Source organism: Canis lupus, chromosome 5 (assembly GCF_003254725.2).
Source record: "Canis lupus dingo isolate Sandy chromosome 5, ASM325472v2, whole genome shotgun sequence".
Classification (NCBI taxonomy): domain Eukaryota; kingdom Metazoa; phylum Chordata; class Mammalia; order Carnivora; family Canidae; genus Canis; species Canis lupus.
Genome location: NC_064247.1, coordinates 1,864,566 through 1,880,964, shown reverse-complemented (window position 1 = coordinate 1,880,964; position 16,399 = coordinate 1,864,566). Strand labels below are relative to the sequence as shown.

Here is a 16,399-nt window from a genome sequence, read left to right as displayed (position 1 = left end):
CAGATTTCATCTGATGTTACAGGAGGAAAAAAAGATTGTTGAGCAGCAACTGGTCTAAAACACTCTTCACCTGTGGGAAGCGAGAGAGCGGCTTCAATGAACTAACAGATCTTGTTAGCTCAGCTAAAATATGAATTACCAGATGGCTTTGGAGGAGCACTTCATTTGGGAAGTCTACTCGGCTCCCTCTTCCCACTACATCCCAGACAAAATTAGATCCCCTGATGTTTATGCCTTCCTCTAGAATAGCACTTCGCAGTTGCTCCGATGACCAACCGTTGCTCCAAGACCCACGTTGGCATAACGGCAATCTCTGTCCCTTGCACGTAGTAAGGGACGGATTTGTATCTCAGGAAGGAGAAAGGGGGGGGTGCCCTTAGGGGGTGGTTGTTGGCTACGTTGTCAGCCTCGCTGCATGAAAACAACGAGGCCTCCGAGATTATTCGTGAACCACTTCATGTGCCGGTGATGCGGTGCTGAGAGTGTCAAGTATTTCAAGAGAGTGAGGAATGCCTGTGACAAGGGATCCACTGCTAATCAGAACGGCAGTGGGTGAAAAAGCAAGGGTTCTCATCAAGAGCATAGAGGGAGCAGGGGTTAGGCCCTGCCCCCCGCCCGCCGCCCCAAATTCCACTCCCTATCGTAAACATCTTGGGCCCTGTTCTAACGCATTAGGGAAGACTATCCCAGCCTCGTAGCTGAAGAGTTTCCACAGACGCAGTAGAGCAATTGTCAGAAGAAGACCATTCCACGGTGGGCTCATTTCTCCTGTAGACCCTCCCCCTTACTGGGGCTTAGTCCCAGTTCCCCAGACATCTCCCAGAAGGTGTGGGGTGGGGGACACCCTACACAGAAAGATAAGGTCATCATCCCAGCTCTTCCTGGGAACAGGGGATTTTGAACTTTAGTATAGATCAAAGGAGAGCACTGAGCCCCGGGCCTCAAGTAGCTCCACCCAATACATTCTAAAACTAAAAGTGAGAGGGAAATATCAGGGAGGGAGACAGAACATGAGAGACTCCTAGCTTTGGGAAAGGAACTAGGGGTGGTGGAAAGGGAGCTGGGCGGGGGGTGGGGGTGATTGGGTGATGGGCACAGAAGGTGGCACTTGATGGGATGAGCACTGGGTGTTATTCTATATGTTGGCAAATTGAACTCCAATTTAAAAAAATTAAAAAAATAATAAAACTCTCAAAGGACAAAGCTACCATGGATGAGGTTCATTTTGCTCGGGGCAGAGGTTTGGGATAGCGCCCTGAATCATGCCCCTGCCTTAGGAATTCCGTCCTGATCTGAGCTCAGCTCTAAATACCTGGGGGCCCTGAGAAATCTCACCGGCGTCACAGAGCGCTTATGTTCAGCTCCGAAGTGAGGAGTCGGGCCTGACACTTGGGCAGACCCTTCCTACCTTCTCATCCCCAGAAGTCAATGTCAAAAGAAACTTCTCACTGCTTTGCCTCCTGCCATTAGTAATCAGCAAAACTCTTTTACCAAAACGAAAAATCACTGGAAATATTAATAGGAGAGGTCAATATATTGAGCTGTGTGGCCTTTTCCTGTTCTGAAAATATTTCATGTCTTTATGTTCTTACACTGAGAAAAACCTGGTCTGTGCCAATCAACATCGAATGGCAAGGGGAGGCCAGGAGGGAGGGGGAACCAAACAGAACCTGTGCTGCAGGACTTTCAAATGGCAAACTCATTACGCCCCAGTGTCCTGGCGGGCGTAGTGACGGCATGTCCTGTCAGAGGCCCTTCCGGCTGTCTCACGCTCACACACACACCACACACAGCTACGTGTCACAGGGATCACAGCGGGTCCTGGCAACAGATGCTGGAAATGTCAGACTGCAAAGGGGGTGTATGGGGGACGGCACTGAGGGCTGGGGGAGTAGTTGTAGCCTCCAGAGGACAAACGGAACAAACAACACACTGGAAAGTGGCCCTCGTGCTTAGCAAGATGGAGGCAGGGTTGGGGGGAGCAGAAGGAGGGAAGAGGACAAGCAAGAGCAGAACCAGGACAAGTCGGGAGTCAGACCTCCCGTCAAGGGCCACAGGACCTGGAAATCTGTCCTCGTTCATTAGCCGTCGTTCTATGTACTACCAGCTGTGCACTGGGAATCACGCGAGGCACGGACGGACAACTGCCAGTTAGGAAAGCTAACAACCGCCGGGTGAGAGTCATTGGCTTTAGTGTAGACACACCTGGACTCAAATCCCACCTTCACTCATGATTTGGGGAAATGACAAAAATCTCAGAGCTTTGGTTTGATTGTGTCTAAAATAAGGATAATAATGTGACACTATAAGTTTAAGATTTACGTGAAACATTAAGAGTAAAACACCCGCCACAGAGCTGGCGCACAGCTAGCAGGAGCTAGTAGGCAGGCCTCCTGCCCCGGGAGCGAGGAGTCTCTGGGGAGGGAGGCGAGAACCACGGTGACCTGTAAGTTCATGTGCTCGAAGCTCTGTGAACAGATGGGTCAGAACACGAGGAGTGGCGCAACTAATTCTATCTGGAGTCGTGAAAAATAAGTAATGAGCAACGAGTGGAATAAAGAGGGAGTTCCAGAGGAGGATCTAGGAAATGGAAGAGTGAGTTTGACGTCAGAGAGGCAAGTCAAGCGAGATGCGTTTGTCCAACTGAGATGTTTGTGGCTGAGCAGGGGGTGTGTGGGGAGGACGGACAGGCAGCAGGAAAGACACAGGGTCAGCTGTGCTCATTTGCACTGTCTGGGTATCCCCTCACACAGGCAGGACATGAGGGACCACTGATGTCTTTCTACACCTTGGAGCAACTTTAGAAATATCACCGTGCCAGTAGTTTGAGGACCAATCTGAAGGAGGGAGGGAGGGCTTGGGAGACTCGTGAGCATGAGATCCTCATCACACAGGAGCACTGTAGTTGCTGTCAGCTGTGAAAATGCTTCCTGTGGAATAGAGTCAGAAGGAAGGGACAGGGACAGTGACAGGAGAGGCAGGGTCATATCAAAGGAGCAGTCTTCAGCTGCTAAAGGGAGTCAGCTAGAGGAGAGGGCGCTATTTCTGCTCAGTCAGGTCCATTTGTGATAACCACTTTTCACAAACCTACCTTTATTTGCCTAATTAATTTTATCCAATTTATAAACTTTAAGAAACTTTGGCATAGTTGGCTAAGGATTTGACTCCTTACAGAAGGTGTATGAAATTATGCCACTTCCCAAATCTCTCTTAATATACATAAGCCTATTGCCAGGCCACAGTCTCACCCCTCACAGGCCCCGCACCTGTGCAGGTCTGCGTGCAAAGATGTGGACAGCGTGCCGCAGGGTCCCGCCCTGTAGGAGTTGACTGCCTCACTGGGGAAACACAGCACTGCCTGTGCACTGCCTGTGCAGAGCAGATCAAAAGATGCCGACCGCTCAAAATCATAGTATAAATAGCACCCAAGACATATATTTGCCAAATGAGTGTATCGCAGGACTCCGTGGCAGAGAAAGGACGTGGGGGGCCTGGAAAGGGTAGGCTTCCCTGAGGGGGAGATGGTAGGAAGGGAAACATGGGTATATTCATCTACTTGAAGAGCATATCTGCCCTGCCCCAAGCACCCGGTTTCTAAATCCATATCCTCAAAGGAACCTGAGAACCAGATACTGTATCCAAGACAATCTCCATTTCATTTGACTTTTTTTTTTTTTAAGATTTTGTTTATTTGACAGAGGGAGAAACAGCAAGAGAGAGAGCACAAGCAGCGGGAACAGAGGGAGAAGAAGCAGGCTGCCTGTCAGGAGCCCGATGTGGGGCCTGATCCCATGACCCCAGGACCACGACCTGAGCTAAAGGCAGATGCTCAACCGACTGAACCACCCAGGTGCCCCTTCATTTGACTTTTCAGTGATTAGTTTCCAAATATTGGATATTTTGTCCACCAACTAAACAAGGCAGTGCATTGTAATGTAAGGGTCTGTAGCAGATCCCAGCACCAGCTAACTTGTTCTCCGGATGATTCAATTGCCCACCAATAAAATCAGCCTATCCACCCCTTCCCTAACCTTGAGGGTGTTGAGGAGATAAATGCATTTATAAATGAAATAAATGAGAAAGACTGTAAACTCCATGAAAAAAGGGACCATTTAAATTATAAAAGAGCTGGGCAGCCTGGGTGTCTCAGCCATTTAGCACGGCCTTCCTGGAGACCTGGGATCAAGTCCCATGTCGGGCTCCCTGCATGGAGCCTGCTTCTCCCTCTGCCTGTGTCTCTGCCTCTCTCTCTCGCTCTGTGTCTCTCGTGAATAAATAAATAAATAATCTTTAAAAATAAATAAATAAATAAATAAATAAATAAATAAATAAATAAATTCTAAAAGAGCTACATAAAAGCATGGTTGATAATTTTTGATAAAATAACAATTGTTTGAATGAACTGACCAGTAACTTCCTGTTGAGCACCGACTCTAGTGTAGGCACAATGCAGAGGAAGTTCAGAGGATTTGCAAAAAGTAAAATACGTCTCTCTGAAAAATAATGGGTTCGGGGCAAGGTCTTATTCCTCTTTTTATCTCCAAGTCACTGCCTGGAAGGAGGAGGAGGTTGGAGGATGAGGACGAAGGAAGGATAAGATAAGACAGAAGCAGAAAGAGTGTGAAGAGCAACGGCTGACATTTTATTTCATACTATAGACCAAAGCTATCCAATAGAAATAGAAATAGAACATGAGCCACATATAAAATTTTTTGCCACAAATATGATTGAAAATATTCTAGTAGCACATAGTAAAAAGCAAAAAAAAAAAAAAAAAAAAAAAAAGATACAGTGAAGAACGCCTGGCTGGCTCAGGGGTAGGGCACGCAACTCCTGATCTCGAGATTGTGAGTTCAAGCCTCACGCTGCACAGAGATTACTTAGAAAAAAAATAAAATTAAATAAAAAAATTTTTAAAAATATGCAGTGAAATTATTCTACCATAGTTTACTTAACTCAGCATATTCAGAATATTGCCTTTCCAGCATGGACACTAGCCATACTAAGAGCGTTCAAGAGCCACGTGAGGCTAGTGGGCACCACGCTGGCCAGCATAGCTGTAGTGACGGGCGGAAGGGCGAATAAGAAAAGCAACAAAGAAGCGGACAGAATTGGAAGTGAGATTTCCCGGGGACGGAGTGCCCACGGGGAGCTGAGGTAACCCGGCGGGGGGACGAGGGGGCTCTGTAGGCTGGAGGGCCAGCGGGGCCCTTCTGAGGGAGAACAGCGAGCAGACCCCAGGGCAGGGGGCGGCCCTGGGGAAGGGAGCAGAAGGCGGCGGGTCTGCAGGACACGTGGTGGGAGGCGGCGCAGGGGCAGCCTCGGCGTGCGGGGGGCAGAGGCAACGGACTCCGGCACCCCAAGGACCCACCGGTGGTGCAGGGCCCCGCGGGCAGGCTGGGATTCAGGCTGCACCCCGCGCAGGAGGTGAGGCCTCCGCTAGGTTAGGGGCCCTCCAGGACAGGCGTTCAGCCTGCAGGCCGTCCTTCCGTCGGGCTGACTTCTGGAAGCCGCGTGCCCTTTCCTGAGTGAGTTCCCTCTGCTGGCGGCCGGCGTCCTGGGCGCCAGGGGAGCAGCTTCCCCACGCTCTGCTCCCTGCCTTCTTCCCTGGCCACGGCTCCGTGGGAAGGGGGTGCTCAGAAGGTGCCGGAAGGCTCTGGCCGGGCTCCTGTTCTCTCTCCAGACTCTTGCTTCCTAGGGCTGGTGAGGCTCAGAGGCCAGGAAATGGCCGAGTCGGGGCGCTCCCGCCGGGACACCCCGAGTCCAGCGGCTGTCGCCTCTCCCGAGCACGGGGCAGCCTCCACGGCCTGCGAGCCTCCGAGCGCCTCAGTGCCGTGCCCCCCGAGCGCTGGTCTCCTCTCGGGGCAAGCTCTTAGAGGAGGTGCGTGGGTGACCCAGGCTGTGCGGCCCAGCCAGGCCGTGTCCCCGCAGACGGCTCCCCGCCCCACACTTCTCCCCCGCAGCTCAGCCCTCACCCGGAGACTCCTAGGGCGCCGATTCCCAGGCTCTGGCGGGGCCACTTAACCCCGGATCCTGTGACAAGGGCCCTGAGCGCCACGGCCCTCCTTTGTCTTCGATGTCCGAGTCTCCCAGGAGGTCCCCGGGGACACCAAAGGGGAGGCTCTGCCCTGACCACCAGCCACGGGGCGGGGCCTCCCTGAGCCGAACCTGCGCCCCCGCCCGGCCTTCCCCGACCGCTTCCCTTGGGACGTCGGAGGGGGACCGTGGGGGCTGAGGCCTGCGCAGCCTGCAGGCGTCCTGCACCCAGAGGACGCGGCTCCCACAGGCAGGCCCGACACCGTGCCGGCCTCCCCCTGACTCCTGGGCTTCAGGAGCCACTAACCAGCCTCATCCCCGGCGCGGGCCACGCTCCGAAGGCGCTGGGGATGAGCCAGGGCACCGGGAACCAGGGTGGCCCCCGATGCTGTTTGCTTCTGCTGAAATGACGGCGTCGTCAATAATGGATTAAGTTGATTCTACTTGTTTGTTTTGGGTGATAAACACTGACTTAGAGAACTTCCCCATGAGGGATGAGACAAATCTTTACGGTTCTAGTTTCCTTCTTTATATATATTTTTAAAGATTTTATTTATTTATTCATGAGAAACAGAGAGAGAGAGAAAGCAGAGACACAGGCAGAGGGAGGAGCAGTCCCCATGCAGGGAGCCTGAAGTGGGACTTGATCTTGGGTCCCAGGATCACACCCCGGGCTGCAGGGGGCGCTAAACCGCTGGGCCACCCGGGCTGCCCCTCCTTTATATTTTGATGGCGATTTAATTCGGTTCTGCTCGGTGATATTTATCCACAGGTCTTTACCATGAGTTGAGTGCCGGTGGGGGAGCCGTCCTTGCTAGTCCCTCTCCACGGTTCAAGGGGGACGCCTGTGGTGGCGACTGAGGTCGCACAGTCAGTTAAGGGGCGAGCGGCCGAGGCTCTCATTGCTGCCTCCTCTCCGTGGTCCTTCCAAACCTCCAGGGCTGCTGAGTGCTGTGAAGAGGCCAGGTCCTCGCAGGCTGTGGGTCGGCCTCCCACGGCCACTCTGCCTGGCCGCCGGGGGCTGGAGGCTGCAGGGCGACCGGGGCCAACACAGAGCCCCTCCCCGGGGCCCAGCTTCCAGAGCCTGCCCTTTCCAAGCTACTGAGAGATGCACTCACCCATCCCAGGGACCCGGGCTGCACCTGGAAAGCCCCCCACCCCCCCGGGAGCCCTCGGGAAAGCCTGCTGCCCACAGCCTCCCGGGGTCCCCGTAGGTGGCTGTCCCGCGTTGGGGCCTCCTTGAGCCCCTTGGGGGACCCCGAGAGCCAGGCACCGTGGGCGGGGTGCTGGGTCACACCCTGGGCTGCAACAGGAACCTGGGGTTGCAGCTGCGTCCACCAAAAATGTTGCCAGCGGTCCAGGGGGCTGATGCCAGGGCCTGGGCCCCCCGCGCCCTGTGGCTTCGTGGGGGAACACAGGGAACCGGGGTGAGCGGCTTCCCGTGCTATGCTGGGCCGGGAGGGCCCAGCAGTGGCGGTGCAGCTGCAGCCCTGCTGGGTGCAGGAGGTACACGAGGCCCCCGCGCCCCCACCCAGGGGCCCTTCCCAGGTCCCGGCCCCAGGACTCGCGGCCTCATGGGGGGCACCAGGGAGCCCCATGGCCCAGGACTGCGGGGAGGGCCTTCCAGGAGCTTCCATTCCCACGGCGGGGGGAGGGATCGGTGGAGACTCGTGCACCGTCCTGCTCCCTGGGGCCACACAGGAGGCGGACAACGACCAGCTGCTCATGCTCTGTCCTGGGGCCGCGGGAACCTCAGGACGTCGGGAATCCTCCAGTGACAGGCGTGTTTCCCGACGGGTCCCCTGAACGGCTCGGGCCACGGAGCAGTGGGGGCCCCTGGGCGCCAGCCTCGCCCCAAGTCCTCACAGGCACAAGTCATGTCACAGCCTGGAGCCCGGCCTTGCTCGCACCGCGGGGAGGCCCATGCCTGGGGCGGGGCTCGGGGCTCAGGGAAGGGGTCTGGAGTCGGGATCCACAGTCGGGGCGGCGCTCGGGGTGCAGGGTCGGGGTACAGGGTCGGGGTCCATGGTCGGGGCAGCGCTTGGGGCACAGGGTCAGGGTGGCGGTCGGGGCCCAGGGTCAGCGCTGCGCTCAGATGGAAACCCGGGTCAGTAGGGGCCTGCTGCTCATGAGCCGCACTGGGATGTGCGCTGTCATGGTGCCTACTGTTCTTCTGTGAGTAGGTTCCTGTTTTCTGACCCTCCCTGTGCCCCTCCATGTGCCCCTCTCTCTGACCCTCCCTGTGCCCCTCCCTGTGACCCCCTCTGAAGCACTTCCTCATCTCCAAAACTACGGCTCCAGGGTCATCTATTGAGCAGACGATGCAGGCCAAACCGGCGCAGGCTGCGGTCCTGTGGCAGGTGCTTCCCGGGTCGGCAGGGAGCATCCCCCCAGCTGCTGCCCTGGGCCTGTGTGGGCCCCCACCTGGTCCCCGGCTGTCGAGCACCACCATCAGGTGTCCCGGTGGGCACGGTCCCTGTCCTTCCGCAGGGCGGGCCATGTGGCTCACCTCCTGCCGGCCCGAGCCTTGCACCTCCACACCTCTACACCTCTGCACCTCTGCACACCTCTGCACCTCCATGCAACTCCACACCTCTGCAACTCCGTGCACCTCTGCACACCTCCGCGCACCTCTGCACCTCTGCACGCCTGTGCACCTCTGCGCACCTCTGCATCTGCACACCTCCTCACCTCTGCACCTCTGCACACCTCATCTCTGCCCTCTTTCCCTGGGGCCACGGGGCGAGTCACATCCTCCTCCACCATCGCACGGCCCCCAGCTCCCTCCTGGTTTGGGGGCAAAGACCGAGATCATGAGGCCTCGGGCAGCTGGGCAGGATTTCTGCTTCCCCGTGGCCACGACTCAGAAGCTAGGAGCAAGCAACACCCACGCACACCCCCTGCGTGTGCCCCACCCGCCGCCCTCCTGAAGTGCTTGCAGGGAGCTGAGGCCGCATTGGTAGGCAGGCGCATGTGCCACACTCCCCGATCCCTGATCCCTGCCGCGGCCGATGCCGCCAGGAGCCAGCTCGCTGGGCCCGAGGTCCCAGGGCGGCCGGGTGGGTCACCCAGGAGAACGGCTCCCACGCAGTGTATCAGGCCGGGCGGTAGGGGAGCTGCCCTGATGGGGCGGCGGCGAAGCAGAGCAGGGGCTATAAAAATACCATCTATCCCAAACCAGCTCGGTAATCAAACAGCCCCGTGCCGGCGGGACAGGCTTATGTGCTGACACAGAAGGGCCCTTTCCATCTTTAAAACAGACCATTAAAACACCACAACGCCTCGCAGCACAAAAACCTAAATCAAAAGGGAGGGGAAAAAAGAGTGCTCTCTTCTCCAGGAGTCCTACTGCCGTTTCCAGCCCCTAGACAAGCTCGTTGCGATATAGATGCAGTATTGCTTTTTTGATCGTGGCTTTTTAGATTCTTTCCAACACCCAGGAAATTTCCTAGAGGTTCCAGAAATGGCCCTTTTCTCTCCTGCAGGAATCTCTCTTTTGTTCCACTCTAATGCAGCGCCTGTGCTGTGATCACTGCAATATTATTTTGTTGTTTGCCCAATAAGTAGAAAGACACAGGAAGATACATATGCCAGAAAGGAGCCATAATCCTAATTATAACTCGAGTTAGAATGACGCTGTCTGGGCGCCCTGTTTGCACTCCCCAAGGCAGAGGAGAACAGCAAGCAGGTCCATGTACCAGTGGTTACTACGTGTGATTAACGCTTCCAGCCGCTGCCCCTCCAACTGGCTCCGAAACATGTCTTAATAAAGTGCATTCCAAATACCCCATATTTCTGCCTTATTGCATCTGCTAGAGTGAGATAATATGTGGACTTGAGAAATAGTGACATTCGGTGACTGAGCTGCAGAGGGTTATATAAGGAAGCTAGATCACACTCCCCTCCACCTGGCATATTGCTTGTGGTGTCGCATCATGATTCTAGAAATCAATCTGCAATGAAAATTCGCACATGGGGCTGCTCTACTCTGGACTGCTGGATGGGGCAGGAGGGGTATGAGACCATCCTGAGAGAACTAAAGGGAAAGGAAGAGAAGTCACAGGGGGATGGTCACTCAGACTTGTGCTCCAATGACTGTTTGCTCTGTAAAGAAGGGTGAGAAGACAGATATGCACAGCTCACCAGGCCACAGCCACCCTGATAACCCTGCCTCTCTCTATATGCCAGATGTCCTCCTTGAAGTCTCAGGCGTGTTTAGATCCAGGGAGAGTTTGTGAATGGGGACGGGGAAGGGAGGACACAGCAGGCCATGCAAACCTGCACAAAAGACAGGTCCCCACACCCCAGGCCTTTGGTCTTTTGCACTTTTACTTTTAACCTCCCTTCCTATCGTCCTGGAGACACATCCCTTCTGTGACTTCTGTGGGCACCTAGGGGGTGACATCATATGTTTGTTTACTTACAAAACACATCTGTTCTTTAGGAGTTAAAGCCAGAAGAAGGATTATCTCAGAACCCCATGAGCCGTTAGGAAAAGTGAATAGATTTCAGGCTGATGGGTAGCCTCATCCTGAGGATATGTCTGATAGGTAATTTGTAGAGATCCAGGGGCCCTTCGTGAAACTGGCAGTAAAAATCAGCCACTGAACAATAAAAACTCAACGTTTAGACTCTACCCTTCACATCACACATGCCGTGGAGAATCAAAGAAATAACAAAGAGTTAACAGATTGGAGTTCTGGACTCCGTTGCACCAACGGCCATCTTTATTGCCTTAATCAAGTCAAAATTTCTGTTTCCAATTTACTCCAAAAAATCAAAGTTCGAGGCTGAGATATTTCATGGCGGTTGATCTTGAGCACTCTAAGAGGAATCTATACAGTAAATCCAGTAGCACAGAGGTTCCCATCAGAGTTTGATCAAATCAGTGGGAAGTCTTGGCTGAGGAGTCTGTTCTCTTTGGGAGCTTCCTCTTTATACCCTTAAAAAAAGAACCTCAGAAGGGAAAAAAAAAAAAAAACCCATCCAGATGGTTTATGAGGAAGAAAAATACTGAAACAGGTCTTTCACTTTCACTTCTCTCAGCAGCACAGCTGGATCTTCTATGTGAGAGGAGTCAGGGAAATCTCAGCAAGAGCTGCTAACAGTGAAAATGATATGATTTTCTGGGAACTGGTAGAAGGAAGCGCCGCCTCTCCTGAAAAAGTCATCACTGTGGGTCCATGTGGCACCATAGCCTTAGCCCACTGAGAGGGATTTTCATCAGTGACAACAGCGTGAGGCAGAGTTCTGCAGAGGCAAATGGGCATGCATAGCAACAACTCCCGCACATCTGCTGGGAGGCAATCACACCCACAGCCTAGAGCAGACCCACAGACTCCCCTGCTGCATGAGATTAGGAGCTGAAATCACAATGCTACCCCACGGGACATCCTACCATGCCTCCACGATGCCCACTTTTGCCTCCCCTTCAGCATGGGCTGCCTCTTTCCTCTCTGGTTCGTACTCATTGGGGAAGTGGCCTCAGATTGGTGAATGAGACATCTTGATGCACAACCACATTTGAAAAAGAGCCATCAAAAACGAAGATCTATGCTATAGCCATATCATAATCTCCCTGATACGAAATAGACATGAGATCTGCAAAATGCCACCCCATTCAGGAAGATGAATTAAGAGGAACAAAATGTATTCAAGGGCAAAGGTACTGCAAACAGAAGATTTCAAATCCAACTTTTTCCAACGGAGGGATACTTTAATAATGCCACTTAATAAATAACCAAAGAATAAAGACCATCTAGCTAATGCAGAGCCTTAGAGTTTTCATTCATTGAACAAACATTTCTTAAGCATCTATACTTTCTCAGTGAAATGCCAAGAACTTCTTTTATAACAGCAGTAAAACCAGGCATTCTGGAAAACTAAGGCATAAATGTTTACAGAATCAAAAGAAGTCTGTACTACCTGAAGTCCCACACTTGGCACAGAGATAAACTTTAAAAAAACAGGAACACAGATCATTGGAATCTGAAAATATGGTAGATGGTGACTTCCTATTTTAAAACTGACACTGTGAGTATGTCAGAGAATTCAAAACAAGCCAATGAGATGACTGGGTGTCTGATGGAAAATGGCGCGTTGTTTAGAGCACACCCTACTGGCTCTCATGCTAGTCTTTCATTGCCTTTGAGCTATTTTACAACAATATAAATTATAGATAATTGATAGCTATGCAAAACAATTCTGTATGCCGAAATGGAAATAGGTTCTGTCTTGTGCAGGTTCAAACAACTTCTTTTCCTTCCTTGGAAAAAGCCAGTTTCATGTCCATCAGCAAATTGATTTCCATATTCCTTTATTCCCCACACATTTGTACTTCTTTGACTTCTCTCTTGGAACATGTATGCCAATTGCCTGGTTTCCCCATTCATAACAGTTTGAAAAACATATTGTTCATTTTTTTATCTGTATGTGAATCATCATTTTACCTTTCCTGAAAATTATCTTTTAACAAGAAGATAGGGATACTCCATGTATTTAGCCTAATAAAGGAAATAACATAGACTATGATAGGATGTATGTTAAGCATCAGTGAATGACAGAACCACACTGATGAAGGAAGAGTACATCTTCCACCTGAATCAGAATGAGAAATTTCCTTTAGCCACACCCGGTTAAAGTTTCCATCAACTTAGCCGACAGAGGAGATTTCTAGTAGAAATACTCCCACTACATTAGAATCCCATCTGTGTTTTAGATTGAGGTCTGCAGTTAACTGTTTATTACACCATCATGATTTGGTCTTGCTACAGATGTCTGTCATTGTCACTTAGCTCACCTTCGACTTCCACAACCTCCTGAATTAGAAGACACTCTTCGGGTGCTGTGGGGTGAGATTCATGAATCTGATGGTCCTCTCGGCAATTCCATTACAGATTCTGATCCGAGAGTTGATAGAACAGCTCTGCAGCAAATTTTATGGGACGATGACTCAATGTGCTCCAAGTGAGAGACATAAGGTATATGCACAATTCTAGCCCTTGGGACTGACTCCTCCATCTCTCTGTACTTGCATTTTCCTAATGTTTTTGATTGTCCAAGCATACTGGACTTCGTCATCTGGGAATAAAGGTATTAATTGACTTTTCTCAGACTGACATGTACCAACTGGTATATAAGCAAAATATATTTAAACATGTTTTTTCCTTTTAAAAAGAGGCAAAAATTATGTGTGAAATCCTTGGAAGGAACGAAATTGTTATAGTTCACTTAGCTGTTTCACCAAACTGTTTTCATTGTTAGACTCACCTAGAATTCATGAGAATCCATACAATCGGTTGATGGGCAGATATAAAATGACTGTCTTCTGGCACTCGGTTCTTAGCAATTTCTTTTAATTGTATAATTGACACCAATCCAACACTCACATTCATTTTACCACGAACAGATGCAAAACCATTAACAGTGAACAGCCATACCTCCATGTGCCCAGCCGTGCTGGAGGAGCCAAGAGATGTAATGGAACCACTGAGCAGAATAAATAGCAACTGGCCAAAGACTTCCTTCCAAAAGGACTGAGAACTGGGCAGGCCTCTGAGCCGACTCTTGAAGAAGCTCAAAACAATAATCAAATAGCACTTACCTAGGGAAAGACAAAAGAGAAGAGGCAAAGAAAAGAAGGGTTAGAGTTTACCACAACGACGTATGTTCAGTAGACATGATCTATTTTAAGATAATCTATTGTTTAATGCAATTCAAGTTCTCCACAAGCTCCAAGCAAAATTCAAGTTTTAAATACACCCAAGTAAAGGTCAAGTGGGGAAAATGGCATATTATTGCAAAGGCCATACAGCTCACTGTTTTTCTTTTCCGGTCTGGCATTCTTATACAGGTGCATTTAGCTACCGGAACATGGGCCTAGTAACAAGAGACTGGCTGGGGACTCTGCTATGTGCCAAAAAAGGGGAAAAATGCATACGACCCAGCTGCCTTAATGATTATGGAGGTTCTGTAGCTATGTGGTTCAGATGCTGAGAAGATTGAACTAATAAAAAAGAAATGAGAGAACTGTCATCACAGATTACATGGTATTTATTCCAAAATCTGTTCATTATAGAAATTTGCAAGACAAATGGCTTTTTAGCAAGGAATGGCAGCATTTTCCTCCTGGTAAGTGCATAACGAGGCACCCAATTTGTCTAGAGCATGGTCTGTCTTTTTTTTTCCCCCCCAAATATGCCTGGCTCTAAATCCTAGCAAAGATTCCTGAAAATATTTATTAGGAGGTTAGCAAAAACAAGTGGATTTTGTAGAATTCTATACAATTTACAGAGGGCTTTCATAAATACTATTTCTTGATTTTCATGGCAACCTTTTATTGTAGGTAAAACAATGTTCCCTCCTCCTCTTGATCCCTCCTCTCCTTCTTCTTCTTCTTCTCCCTCCTTTTTTGAAGTAAGTGACCTGGGACTCCATATAATCGGTCAGCTTGCCTAAAGTCACACTCAGGGAGAACGATAGTTCTAGAACTTGAAAATAGTTCCCCTGGCTTCCCATTGTTCATTCTTGATCATATCTCAGACATGCTATAAAGGTAGCCAGGAAGGAACCCGGAGAAGGAGAGCAAGAGGAAGGAGAAGGGAGGGATGGACAAACTGAGGACGAGAGAGATAGTAAAAGGGATAAAGAAGCAGGAGAGGCAGAAAGAGATAAAGTTAACGAAATATTGTGCTGCAAGTTCTTCACTGAATACATTTGTACAAGTTGAGAGAATAGAAAAGTAACCGACATTAGGAACCCCCAGAAAGCTAGCTGTTATCATTCATTCCTTTATGTCTATTGATTCAGGGAAAATTTGACTAGAATAGAGTCTATCAGCCCAACATGGCTGTTGTTGATGTATCTGCCTGAATGTCTAAATAACATTGGTCAGAGGAGTAAATGTGTCAGAGAAATGACATTTTACAGGGAAAAAAATAAAACTCTCTAAAAGGAATATTTTCTGGTTATGCTTTAATCCCAGGCATTGATGAATGGTTAATTCCTGGCCTGCTCACAACCAAAAAAGCACTCAGCATTTTGTTGTATCCCGGTACTTCTAATGACATCTTGGCTTTCTTCCCAGATAATTCCAAGAGTCTAAAGCTTACCCGACATCTGCAGTGCATGTCTGACTACTTGTGTGATAACAAATGCAGCCATAATAAATGGTATAAAACAAGCTATGCATTGGAGGTTCAGAAAGGCCATGACATATTAGAGAGAGGAAGCTGTCAACTCTCATGCATGTCTACAAGTTTCACAGCACCATAGCTAGCATTTGACTAGGGACAGGAATTCTCAGACCCACATCAGCAGAAAAAAAGTGAAAGGAGACCTTGGGGTAGTATCATGGGATCATCATGTTTGTAGCTTTTTACTGGAAGGTAATTATAGCCTTACTCAATTTATGACCCAGAATGCACCTAATCCCCTTATAAATGCTTCTTATTCACCACCCAGCACTTTTTGATGCTGCTGGCCAAATAAATGGTGGCTGTTTCTACCTGGGTGATGGCAAGGCTGTTAATTGTAACACTCCATGAAACTTAATTATGCAAAGCAGAGAGGCAACTCTGGAGCTATTAATCAGAGGTTTGGTTCAGAAGTAATTTGTTGTTGGGACCCAAGGAGCCGTTCTTCTAGTCTCTTCCATTGTGCTGCACCGATAGTTAATCCCCTGCTTTAATGGAAAGCTGTTGGGGTTGGATTTAGGAGCTTGACGGTGGCAAAGCTGCTTATGAACATAACCTTGCTTATTAATGAGCAGATTCCTAATTTCTTCTACTTAAGTCACCTTTAATTACAGCGACCGGAAACCAATATCATTTGTGGGTTATCAAGGGCAGATAGCCAATCACTTATTTCCTAACTGCCTGAAGGCAGAGCAAGACAACCCGTGTAGATCATGAAAGTGGGTAACGTGAAGAAGGAAGTGAGATAAAACACACTTGAAATTGACAGAAGAACATCCTTGACATCACCTCCAGATATCTGTAGAAAGGACATACTGTATATAGCGTCTAAGAAGGATGATGTGGTATTTGCCTCTAAGTAGATTAAGGGTGAAATTATTGGGCTGACCCAGACGGCGCCTAAGTAGTTCTAAACTCATTTTTGATGGGAAGGAAGGGATCACTACCTGACAACAAATACCATCACCGCCACCACTATTACAATGAAGACCTTCAACAGAGTCTCAGTTCCTTGGTATGAACCTGTATATCCATCGACTCAGAAAGCCTTCATTGAGCACCTCCTATAAATTAGCCCCTGTGCTAATTAAGCGCTGGAGAGAACGAGGCACACATGACACAGCCCAGTCCCAGACAGAAGGTTTGCAACGCAAAGTAGTAAGAACAGT

The 16,399-nt window shown here is 49.9% G+C and overlaps 1 protein-coding gene across 1 annotated transcript in view; it reads right to left on the bottom strand.

Moving 5' to 3' along the window:
• Window positions 1-16,399, bottom strand: part of OPCML (opioid binding protein/cell adhesion molecule like) — a 1,085,315-nt gene that overhangs the window by 858,021 nt on the left and 210,895 nt on the right. The gene's annotated exons all lie outside the window — the stretch shown is intronic.